The following is an 11,980-nucleotide window of genomic DNA, read 5'->3' as shown; positions in this document are numbered from 1 at the left end:
GTTCACTCAGAGAGCTGCAGGCTGATGTAATAAGTTGTAATAATGTGCAGCCGTTTGTTTCAAAGCCTGTGAGAACGTTAGACAGCTCCTGTCTCAGACTGCTGAGTTTATTAGCTCTCATTTATCAGCTTGACTCTCTTATCTCTTTACAGCGTCTCTATTTTTATGAGAATCATTGATTAGGACATTACAGTTATTCTGCTGCTGTCATTTTTGTCAAGTATTTCAGTAATTTATTAAGGACAGCACCTTTGACAGAGCTAGTTTACAAAGGGCAGCTCATCAGTGTTAATGTTGTCAACTAAGACTGAAAAGGTTTGTTGTTGACCTTTTCAAAGATGAAACAAAGACTAGCTAAAAAAAGATCTTTGGTTTCAAATTATGGTGTTATGGTGGCCATGTCTTTACAGAAAAAGAATCTAGATATAGAATGTTATGTATCTGTTTGATTCAGCTGAAAAACACTGAGATATGATTTTTGCTCTGTATCACCCAGCCCTAGTTCAACCTCCTGTTTGTCTCCCCCGTCCAGCCCTGGTGTCACTGCAGGAGAAAGCGTGTGAAGAGGAAAGGCCAGGGGGGCCAGTTGTTTTTAAATAAACTCAATCTGCTAACACTTTTATAACCCCGACCTCGTAAAAAGCTGCTGCAGCTTTTGGTCAGCTTGCTCCTGATGGGCCGAGCAGAGCTGTCCGGGGCTGGAATTCCCATTTGCTGCTGTGGAGCGTGTCGGTGCGTCAGCTGGTGTGTTTGTGTGTCAAAGAGAAAGAGAGAGAGAGAGAGGGCGTGTGATATATGACTGCTGTGTCACGATCCACATGTGACGAGCGTCCTCACAGGCAGAGCATCCACTCCTTCTCTCCGCTGCTGTAGAAAAAGTGTGAGAGAGGGACGGAAGAGAGGGAGGAGAGAGCTCAGACAATCACCCAGAGAGAGGGGAGGACGAGAAAGGAGCTGTCTGTGGGAAACAATAGTTGAAGAACAAATCCAGGGTTTGTGTAGGATCTCAGACCCTCTCTGGATACGCCTGCAGTCCGTCTGCTGCTCAAGGTAAGAGCTTCACCTACACCTCCACAACAATCCTTTCTCATGCAGATGTTTTTAAAACCTTTCGTCAGTATTTAACAGACTTTAAGAGATGCTGGAAACTCCAAATGCCTGCAGTGATCCATGTTTGCATGTTGTTGATGTTTTAAAAGCTGAATTATCCCAGAAAATGTTAGAAAATTTGTCCCTGTGTTTTGGTGAAAGAGCATTAACAAAGAATCAGCTTTACTGGCCATGCATGCATACTTTAACTAGCCAAGCCAAACTTTATTTATAACACATTTCCAACGCCAATTTATAATCGATATTCTCCAAAGAGTCTTTACAACAGGAGCAGATCTAGACTGTTCTCTTTAAGGCTGCACAATCTGGCCAAAACGATTATCACCTTTATTTTGAAGGTCTTTTTTTTCTATTTGAGCTTTATTTTAAAACATAATATCCTGATAATCATCTGTTATCAAAGCTGGACTGGGATTAAAATCTGACCCTTTTTGCTCCAAATAAAGGTGATCCAGGAATGATCCACAATTTTATATTGAGAAAAAGTACGTAAGAAGTAAATGCTGAGGCATTGTTTTGGCTTGGGTGGTAGATCAGGCGCTATTATTCTGAGGCTGAAGCCCTACAAGCACTGTCCACAGGATCAAGTCCAGATCCTGGTGTTGTTTGGTCCCTGTCTTACCCCTCTGTCTTCACATATTCCCTTTGTCTCTTCAGCTGTCCGAACTAGATATGGGCAAAAAACCCCAAAAATAGTCCTAACCGTTTACACTGAAATACTTTGCAATCCATAATTTAAACCCTAGGATATAATTGGAGGACATCTTAAGACAGTAACTTTTGTCACTTGTATTTAATTTTTTTTTTCATTATTTTGGTGAGAATCAAGGTCAACAAAATGAACATACACTGTATGATTCATTAGGACTTTATGGTGAAAAAATACATGAAATTTGTGCATGATAAACTTTTAATAATGGAAAAATAAACACACATAAAGTCAAATGAGTATTTGCGTAAACATTTAATTTTATACAAAAATAAAGTATTTTTTGATTAATAAACATTCTTGAGGTACACAATGAAACTTGTTGCCCTTCCATAAAACTTAGGACATGGGGTAGGGGGCAGGGACAAGTCAGACCTCACAGAACCATGAGAAATGACTGCAGGGTCTCCTGACAGAGTCTGAGACATCAGAGTCTGTAAGGTTGCCTTTAGATTCTGACCTCTTTGTGGAATTACATGTTTGGTTTCAGACTTAAGACTACTACTGTATGAACAATGGAGATACCACCAGTTTTATCTTATAATTCCAACAGGACACCAATAATAATCATACAAATTAAATAAGTGAATTTTAGCAGTGATGAGGCTCACAATAAAAAAATCTGATTTTGCCGTTAAATTACAATTATAGTGTTATACCGTTGTAAACTGAGTAAAACCACATATATTTATTGAAGACTATTTATTTTTCCCTCATAATTTGATGAAATTATGTGGAAAAAATCAAAAATATTGAATGTCTGAATAAATTTAAGCACATAAATATTCTTACAGTAAAAATAAAAACTGATATAAACCACATAAGCAAATAAAACTGTTTTAAGGTTATAAAACTGACCAAAAATCACAACTGTCTTACTATTCATAATTTGAATATTTACATTAAACAGTAAAATTTAACACTGGATCCCTCTTTTACATTTTGCAAACCTGTGACAACATCCAACCACACTATGGAGTACTATTATTCTACATTATAAAGACTTTATTGTCAAGAAAATATCCTTAGTATAGCTTGATAAATGAACTGGCAAATCTTCTCATAGTCCTAACATAGACTCCATTTTACATCCTAAATGGACGCATGATTATAAAATTTCTATAATTGCTAGAAAGACTAAACATATCAAGTCATTTAGCTCCACTCACCTCTAGAATGTGTGAGTTTCATCATCTTATCGTGGACAATTATAATGTGTGTGGGGGTGTGTGTGTGTGGGGGTGGGGGGTGGGGGGTGGGGGGGGGGGGGGGGGGGTGTGCGGTGCCTAAATGTGATTTGAAACTGCATTTCCTAAGTTCTGGAGGAAACAGGAAGTTTGAGACACTCTGGGCCACTTCTGATTGGTCAGATGGTGTGATGTCACTTTCTGTGATGCTGACTGGTCTCCCCTGATTGGCTGAGAAAAATCATTCTGGTTCTGCTGTATCAGAGAATTAGGGAAAAGCCAGGAGAGAAGTCTACCAAAGTGATGATGTATGATTGTCCCATAAAGGGTTAAAAGAAGAGAAGTTAATACTAAAAATGTTTCTTTCTTATGTAAGAATGTATTTTATTAAATGGTACCTAATATTTCAGTTTAATGGGACTTTTAACCCTTGAAGCCTATTGCATCATATTTGATTACACACTCTTTCTAGTCATCATGATCAATTAATTACTTAAAAACCCTTTGAATACAATCTGATAAATGATAAAATGCCCTCTAATGGACTGTCAAAAACACCTAGAGTATAAGATGCGATACAAAAAATATATTTATGAAACTTTATGGCAATTTTTCTTTTTTTGGATTTGGGTAGAGGGTTAAATAAACATTTTTCAGTTCAAGAAATTAGAATTTTCTGCCTTATGTTTGAGTTATCAGGCTTTAAGGGGTTAAATGCAAATAACTAGAAAAATCACTGCTTATCTTTTTAAGATTGGTGTGTCAGAGGGCATCGTATTCAACAAAAATCATAAAGAAAACTCTGGCACTCTGTCAAACCTGCAAAAAAAAAGTCAGCTACACTGTTTGGCACTAGACCTTCATCAGGTAAAAAGTTTATTAAAAAGGGACGGACATCTTAAAGAGAAAGTGGCCTCACAACTGCATCAGACTTCTCATCATGACGTCAGATCTTAATCTGCAATTTAATAAAACAAAAATCAGCTCGCTGACTGAGAGAGAAAATATAAGAAAAGACTTTTGAGCACATAAAGTGCAAATTAAACAAGACTTTAATTAAAAATAGGATTAGAGAGAGTAGGTTTGCAGAAATAGGAACAAGCTATAGGAGCTTATAGGAGCAAAAAAAGAAGAAAGGGGGATTTCTAATTCTAGGGCCCTAAAGGTATTAAAACAGGTCACTGGGCTGTAAAGATGAGCCTGATTGTCAGTAGGCTTTCTGTTTTGTTTTGTTTTGTTTTGTTTTTGTTTAATATACAGTATGTCCAAATATGCCAGGGGCAGTGAAACTCAACCTTGCCTTCAGGAGCCACGTTGACAAAAATATTTGTTCTTCCCTAAAAACAAATTTTCAGGGAATTTCAGAAAATTAGGGTCATAATAATAATAGTTTATCATAGCATAAAAAATGTGATGCATGGTGCAATTTGGGAAGTAGATTATTATCCCTTTATCGATAACCTGATCTATACTCCTGAATGATCTAAGTCCTTATCAGTACTACCATTAAAAATATTCAATGATTTGTTGGAAATTTGAGGTGTTATTACATTTTCAAAGGAACTGGTAAAAACTGAGAAGAGCTTTCTCTATTTTTTAACAGATCTCACCACAAAGTTAGGGTGTGTTTACCACAGCTGCTCTGAGAGGAGGAGGACAACTGTCCCACAGCAACAGCAGCCTCAGCTGATAAAATATTTTAACATGTAGATGGTCAGAAAGTTCCTGTTGTTCCATCTTGTGTTGTTTCAAACTGTCTGTGATAGTTGGTACGGTCTGTAGAGGACTAACTAGAAAACAGAAAAAGAGCAATTCAAAACGGAACAAAAAATAAATAAATCTCCTGATCTAAAAATATAAAAAGATACAACCTAAAGAATCAAAGTAAAATAGGTTCATCCTGATCAGTCATCATATTTATGAGTTATAAAGTCTGTGGTCATGCAGTTATGGAAGAACAGCAGTTTGAGGGGTTATTGGTCGGCCCATTTTCTTCTTCGTTTGTTGTTTACTCGTAGTTAGAATACACTTAGGAGCATTACTGCCACCTGGATTGGGGTGTGGATAGTGTGTAGAAGCAGTTTTTTTGTTTGCCTTTATGCTGATATATTTGTCGAGGGAATATTTTCACTGAACTCTGACATCCCAGTGGTTGGAGACAAATGGCAGCGCTGTTTGGCTCTCTGGTGCTACTTCCTGTACGCTCTGTTTGTATTTGCTCATTTTAATATTGCTTTGCATGTTGTCATTTCCACCATGGCCAACTGAAAATTGACACACAAGATGCAGTATATTCCCCTTCCAGATACTTTCAAAAAACTCTCCTGGTGCTCTTTGAAAAACACTGGTGTCCTTTTCGTCATGACAGCTAGTCTAGGTGATGTTACACAGCAGATCCAGGATGATAGAAGCAAGCCAAGCACCAGCAGCACACCAAGATTTGATGAAATCTGCAGACAAATCAGTACTGAACTTGAGTCTCGGTGCATCTGTGATGATTTTTGATTGGTTGTTTGCAGTCACATGAGCTCAGGGGATGTCAGATGTGGGACAGGAAGTAAACATGAGCGGTTAGGGATTTGTGTTGATGTCGTAAAGTTAGTCCGTTAAAGCTCTAGGTGGACTATAAAGTTGTGTAAATGAGCTTTAAATAGAAATAATGTGAAAAATGGGTTAAAAATGGTTTATAGTGTCCAAAAAAGAGTCAAAAGAGTGGGAGAATGGGCAAAAAGTTTTGACAGTGGGTTTAAATGTGGCAATAATAGGCATACAGTGGCAAACGTGAGTAAACATAGTTAAGTGGCACAATGAGCAAAAACCATGGCAAGGAGGGGTTTATAATAAAAAAAGTGGCAAATATGAGAGAGAACAGTGGAAAAAATGAGTCAAAGATGGCAAAAATGGTTAAAAAATAAAGGTTAAAGGTGGCATTAAGTTGCAAAAACTTCTGGATAAAGTAGTGAAAATAGGTTAACAAGCAGCAGTGAAGTGTGAAAAGTGGTAAACATGGGTTGAAAGTGGAAAAAGTGGCAAAAATGAGCTTAAACCCATTTGGTATTTCTTTGGTTAGAACAGGGGTATATCCATGTTTTATTGATATTTGTTAGACGTTTGGACAATGAGCTTCAAACAGGACCATGGCAGCGTTTATCTAATGTTCTATTCACTATAAATGACAAAAAAAAGTATACATGCTGGAGCAGTTCTTCATACATGAATTATTTTTGCATTAACTAAAGCTTCATATTTGCTTTATTCATGTTGTTTACAGTTATAACAAAGAGTTATGTCTTCATCTAATTGTCGTGTGTTCAGCTTAACTTTGACAGAGTTAAACTTGTCCTGCACATCCCAAACCTCAGGTGCTCATTCCAATTTTACTGCAGGTATTTCTGCTCTGCATGCGTCCAAAAACAGCGAGTGGTTGTGATTAGGAAGCAGTGTGACACGATGTGTAATAGGAGGAAACATGTTTGTGTTGGCGCCAGTGGATTTGCTAATCAGGCACTGACAGCGAGGCAGAAAGGACAGAGGAGCTCGGGGAGCATGTGTGTGAGAGAGAGAGAAAGAGAGAGAGAGAGAGAGAGAGAGAGAGAGAGAGAGAGAGAGATGATCCGAAGCGTGAGGTTAATGGCTGTGTGAATACGCTCTCATACTGTATGGATATGTGTTTTACAGGTGCGTGCGTTCATGTCCGCGAGTCTATGATTGACTTGGCCAGCTCTGTTGGAGCCTGAGGCTGCTGGCTCACGCTCGAAGGAGATGATGACAGATACTATAGGCTATGTGGTAGGTAGGATGAAGAGGAGGACGAGGAGGAGGAGGAGGGGACAAGCTACCACTTCGACCGAGCTGAGAAGGAGAGGTGTGTGTGTGTGAGAAGGAGAGAGGAGAAGGTGTTTAAATGAAAAATGAAGTGAGCAGGGATAATAAGATGGGGAAGAAGCAAAGAAGAAGTGAGAGTAGGAGGAAGAACATCTGAGAAAGAGGCAGGAACAGACAGTGCCAGAGCGGAGACGGAGAGAATAGAGGAAACAGAACGAAACTGAGACGTGTGAGAGGAAGAGGTGGGATGTGAACGAGTGCAAACACTGTGTTAGGATACTTAGGAGAGCTTTCAGGTGTCTGCTATTAGTCCTTCATATTTCAACATATAGCTCCTGAAAATGTATTCACCCCCAGGGACCCTTTTACTGATTTTATAAATCAATCATGGTCAATATAAAAACAACTCTTTAATGTCAGAGTGAAAACAGATTTCTACTAAGTAAAGTCAGTTAAATAAAAATCTGTAATGTAAAATAAGTGGCTGCATAAATATTCACCCCCTTCAAGTCAGTATTTATTAAAGTCACTTTTGGCTGTGCAATCACAGCCTGAGTCTGTGTGGAAAGGGCTCAATTAGGCTTAAACATCTGGACACAGAAATTTTACTCCATTCTTCTTTTCTAAACTGCTCAAGCTCTGTCAGGTTGCACAGGGATCAGGTGTGAACAGCTCTTTTGAAGTCAAGCCAGAAATCCTCTATTGATTGAGGTCTGGGCTTTGACTCGGCCGCTCCAGAACATTCCATCCATTTAAACCATTTCTGTGTAGCTTTCTCTGTACGCTTCGGCTCATTGTCTTGCTGGAAAATTAAACTTCTCCCATACCGTAGTTCTCTTGCCAACTGAATAAGATTGTCCTCCAGGATTTTCCTCTATTTTGCTAATTTCATTTTACCCTCTACCTTTACAAGCCTTGCAAGGCCAGCTGCTGAGAAGCATCCTCACAGCATGATGCTGCCGCCACCACTTCACAGTGGGGATGGTGTGTTTGTGGTGATGGTTTGTCTGATGGTCCAAAAGCTCCATTTTGGTCTCATCAGACCAAAGAACTTTCTTCCACTTGGCCATGGAGTCTTCCATATGCCTTTGGTGAGCTCTAGTCCAGATTGAATCTGGGTTTTCTTCAACAGTGGCCTTCTCCTTGCCCCTCTCCCATAAAGCTTTGACTGTTGAAGAACCCAGACAACAGTCTCTCCCATCTCAGCTGCTGAAGCTTGTAATTCCTTCAGAGTAGTCATAGGTGTCTTGGTGGTCTCTCTCTCCTTCTTGCATGCTCACTCAGTTTGTGAGGACGGCCTGATGTCGGCAGATTTGCACATGTGCCATAATCCTTCCATTTCATTTGTCATCTCTGACTTAAGAATTTTTTCAGTCATACCAGCTCTCAACAAGGTTTATTTACTTTAAAGCAGAGGTTCTAGAGAAAGGTCGCAGAGCCTTTTTCAGTGCTTGGAGGAAAATTGTGCCTAAAGTCTATTAACATCTTCTCAAACATGCTTGTTTGGATCCCAGTTTCTCATTGAGGAGTTGATGATGGGTCCTGATGCTCAGCCAGTTGAGAACCACTGCTTTAAAGTAGACCTCCATCTTTCTTTAACTGCTGGATTATGATCTAATGAGGGAGAAATTATGGCCAAACATAATGCCTACTCCTGCCAGCCTGGTCTGCTGCACTATTTTTCTCAGCACATTCAAATCTGTCTTGCAGCTTTACCTTGTGAACTGATGTAAATCGATATAGGTTGGTGTTAATGCTAATGTTGCAGAATAGCAACATCACTAAAAGCAATATAAAGATAGTAGTGTTGCTATTAAGCAACATTATTGCTTCTTTACTCTTAAAAAATCCAAGGGACATTTTGTGCCATTCTGCTTTTTGTTTAATTTTCAAGTCATTTTGGCTGTGTTGAATGAATATAGCTCAAATTTTCAAGAGGATATTCATTTTAAAATTTTTCCAAATTGTCGCCTCAGTTCTTTTAATAAGTCTCAAATGGCTAAGCTACAAAAATCTGATGCATTTGTTCCTAAGGACAAAAACGTGTCATGGAAAACCAATGAAAATGCCATTTTTGATCCCACATTTATCTTAACATAAACTAATACATTCCTTTCTGATAAAATTTCATTTTGGACGACTAGCTTTCATTTTTATTTCTATATTTTTCCACCAACGCTACTTTTTGCCATTCAAAGCATGCCACAAAATGTCACACCTTTACTGTTGTCTGCAAGGGCGACGTGCTATTGAAATGATACGCATGTCTCCAGTGATGTTAGATAAAGGTGTGTGTATTTTTTTTCATAATGAACCTTCATTTTATAAAAAAATAATGAAAAAATACTCCCAGATTATGATGTTTATATCCTGAGTTGCTCTTGCAGAGGCACACCTTTATACTTCTGAAGCAAACAAATCAATATAACAGTTTCACCGCCATGTACTCATTTAACAGTCGCACTGAGAGGAGACTGATTGGTGGGTCAGCTGGCCAATCATAGAGCCAGCCAAGGGATAAATGTGTCTGTGCTCACCTTAAATGGTTTTCTGGCTCATTCAGCGTTTGTTATACTGGATTTATCTGTGCATAGTGGTCTGGATTGTTGTTTGTTTTTCCCTGCATAGATGATGGCAAACATTACTAACGTGTAGGTCACCTGGTTAACGTCTTTCCCTTACAGTTCCCTATCTAAATGAAGATTAATGTGAGCTATCTGTTCTTCTACTTATGGAACAGCTCTGTGCTCCTCTGCCACCTCTGCTGAGTTATAAGTGAGACTCTGACAGATGAGAGGAAGACATGGAGACGACTCTCTCCACGTCAAGTGACACCAGATGAAAAACAGTTTGTGTTTTTGCGTCTGCATGAAACTAAAATCATATTTAAACATTCTAGGACGAGTGGGAGGTGTGTTTGAGAGATCGCACATTCAGCCAGGTGTAGAGAGACAGCAGGAGCACCGTGCACGCTCGGTTTTGTGTTTCATACTCGCACACGTGGGGCCCTTTGTCCGTGTATTTATTTGGACAGAGCTGAAGCTCTGATAGGCAGCTCGTGATGTCTCACCGCCGCAGGAATGTGCTTCTGACAAATGGATGCTCCGCACGAAACCGCAGGGCCATGGCCGAGATCCTGAACGCAGCGTGTGACAGATCAGAGCTGCCTGGAGAAAACCTGGTCCAGAGAGATAAAACAAACACGCCTACAACTCCTTCTTCAAGCCTGGGACTCATGGCTGAACAGGGGATTGATCTGGGTTTGTCAGGCGCTGGTTTTAGCCTGAAGCTCCCCACATTTCTGTCTGTTTGATGAGGAGATTTTGTTTGTTGACCCTGAAGGATTAGCAGCTTTGTTTTCTGCTCAAAGAAAACAATAGAAGACCCACCATCGACTGTAGAACGCATCCAGAATAGGTACCACCCCCCATCCAACGCCCCAGGTCATGATGCAGCAATGGTTTCTAACATTATGAAGCTTTTTTTTATAAGTTAAAACTGTACAATTTTGAATCAAACTGCAGGAAATTCAAGATTTCTAATGTTTTTCTATGGAGATTAAGGGGCAGATTTCTAAGTGCATTGTGGAGCTATAAGAAATCTGAGTGGTTTAAGTTAAGATAAGATATACCTTTATTAGTCCACAAGGGGAAATTCATTTGTAGGGTTGGAGGGGAGGGATTGAAGATGTTTAAATCAAGGAAGACAGATCTGAGAGATTCAAAATCAAGGAAGCTCCAACTGATTTCTGTATGGAGAAGCGCCAATGTTTTCTGATGTTAACAGCTGTGACGAGTCAAACTGGGGTGTAAAACTAACCGCTTTCCAACTAACCAAGGTTGATTTTTCAAAAATTTTGCTCTGAGCCAGCACAGATCTGACCAATCACAACACTTGTAGTTGCCAATGGTAGATGAGTTCTGAGGTTGGCATGGAAGCAAAATCTTTTCCATTTCGTTTAAATATTTGTCTCTAGACCAAGCGGCAACCTCCGGTCCTGAAAAATGGAGCCAATGCGGAAGTGCCAAAAATTGCAATACTGTGAGCGTCCACTTGAGGCTGGCTGCAGGAACATTGGAAGTCCGGTCTGGACACCTGTTAAACAGCCGGTTTTTACACTGGAAGTAAACTGGTTTACAGCCTGGTTCAAAAAACCAAACGTGTCTAATTTGCTAATGTCCTCATGTGCTCTAACTGTACAGGGATGAATTTTTTTGTACCACAGTGGTTTAGATTATATTTAGGAAAAACCTCACCACGGACTGATTGGTGCATCGCATTTGATTGACAGATATCTCAACAGGCAGAGGCTGTTTCTGTCAACCAGAATGCTAGCTAGCTAGCTGACAGGAAGTCGCACTTAGTGGGCAGGCCGTTAGGTTGATCCAAAGTTCAGTTGAGACTGCATTTTTCAATATGGAAGCCGCCTCAGATTGGCTTCAAGAGCTGTTTAAGTCCACCTATTGTAAGCAGACGGCTGACGTCACACGGGGTTTGTCCAATTCTTTCTACAGTCTATGTTCTATGTCAAGTTGTTTTTTGTCTTTAAGCTGATATCATGCAGTCTGGTAAAAGACGGAGACAGGCTTAGGAAGCCCAGCACATATCCATGTTAACCGAAATGCTCTATGCACACAGCTGGAGCTGTTTACAACAAAACAAGACTTTAGTCCAATGATACATTTGATAATAAAGTCTCCTCTGACCTTTGGCCTATGGCTTATCACTACTTACTAATTCAGTCAGCTCCCTGAAATTACTGCTCTGAGTACTCTGTGACACAAACAGGTGAGCCACCCCCCCACCCCCCCACAGTGAACTTGGAGAGTGCCCTTAATATTTTCTAATAGTTTTGTATAATATATTGTAATTATTTAACAGTTTAGAACATACTGCAAACTTTCGAAGCATGAATAATTTTAGAATGTGCATAATTTTATCAGAAAATCGCGTCACTTCTGATTTGAATACCTCTTTATTTTGGTACCAGTTTGGCTTTCTGAATGTGGATTAAAAATGGATTAAAAAAGCTTCTGTCATTAATTTCAAAGAGCCCTGTTCATGAAAAACACATCATTACTCAGTCTCCTACCCCACAAGGTTTATTGTCTTAATAGTATATCAGCTTTTCCATTAAAAAGCATGTTTC

At 39.5% G+C, this 11,980-nt stretch overlaps 1 protein-coding gene across 1 annotated transcript in view; it reads left to right on the top strand.

Annotated features, from left to right (window-relative positions):
* Window positions 1-949: 949 nt before the first annotated feature.
* Window positions 950-11,980, top strand: part of LOC121522881 (norrin cystine knot growth factor NDP) — a 46,081-nt gene continuing 35,050 nt past the window's right edge. The window contains exon 1 of the mRNA XM_041807558.1: window positions 950-1,050. The gene's annotated coding sequence lies outside the window, so the exon portion shown is untranslated. The remainder of the gene's footprint in view (window positions 1,051-11,980) is intronic.

Source organism: Cheilinus undulatus, linkage group 15 (assembly GCF_018320785.1).
Source record: "Cheilinus undulatus linkage group 15, ASM1832078v1, whole genome shotgun sequence".
Lineage (NCBI taxonomy): Eukaryota > Metazoa > Chordata > Actinopteri > Labriformes > Labridae > Cheilinus > Cheilinus undulatus.
This window is presented reverse-complemented; position numbering and strand designations above follow the sequence as displayed.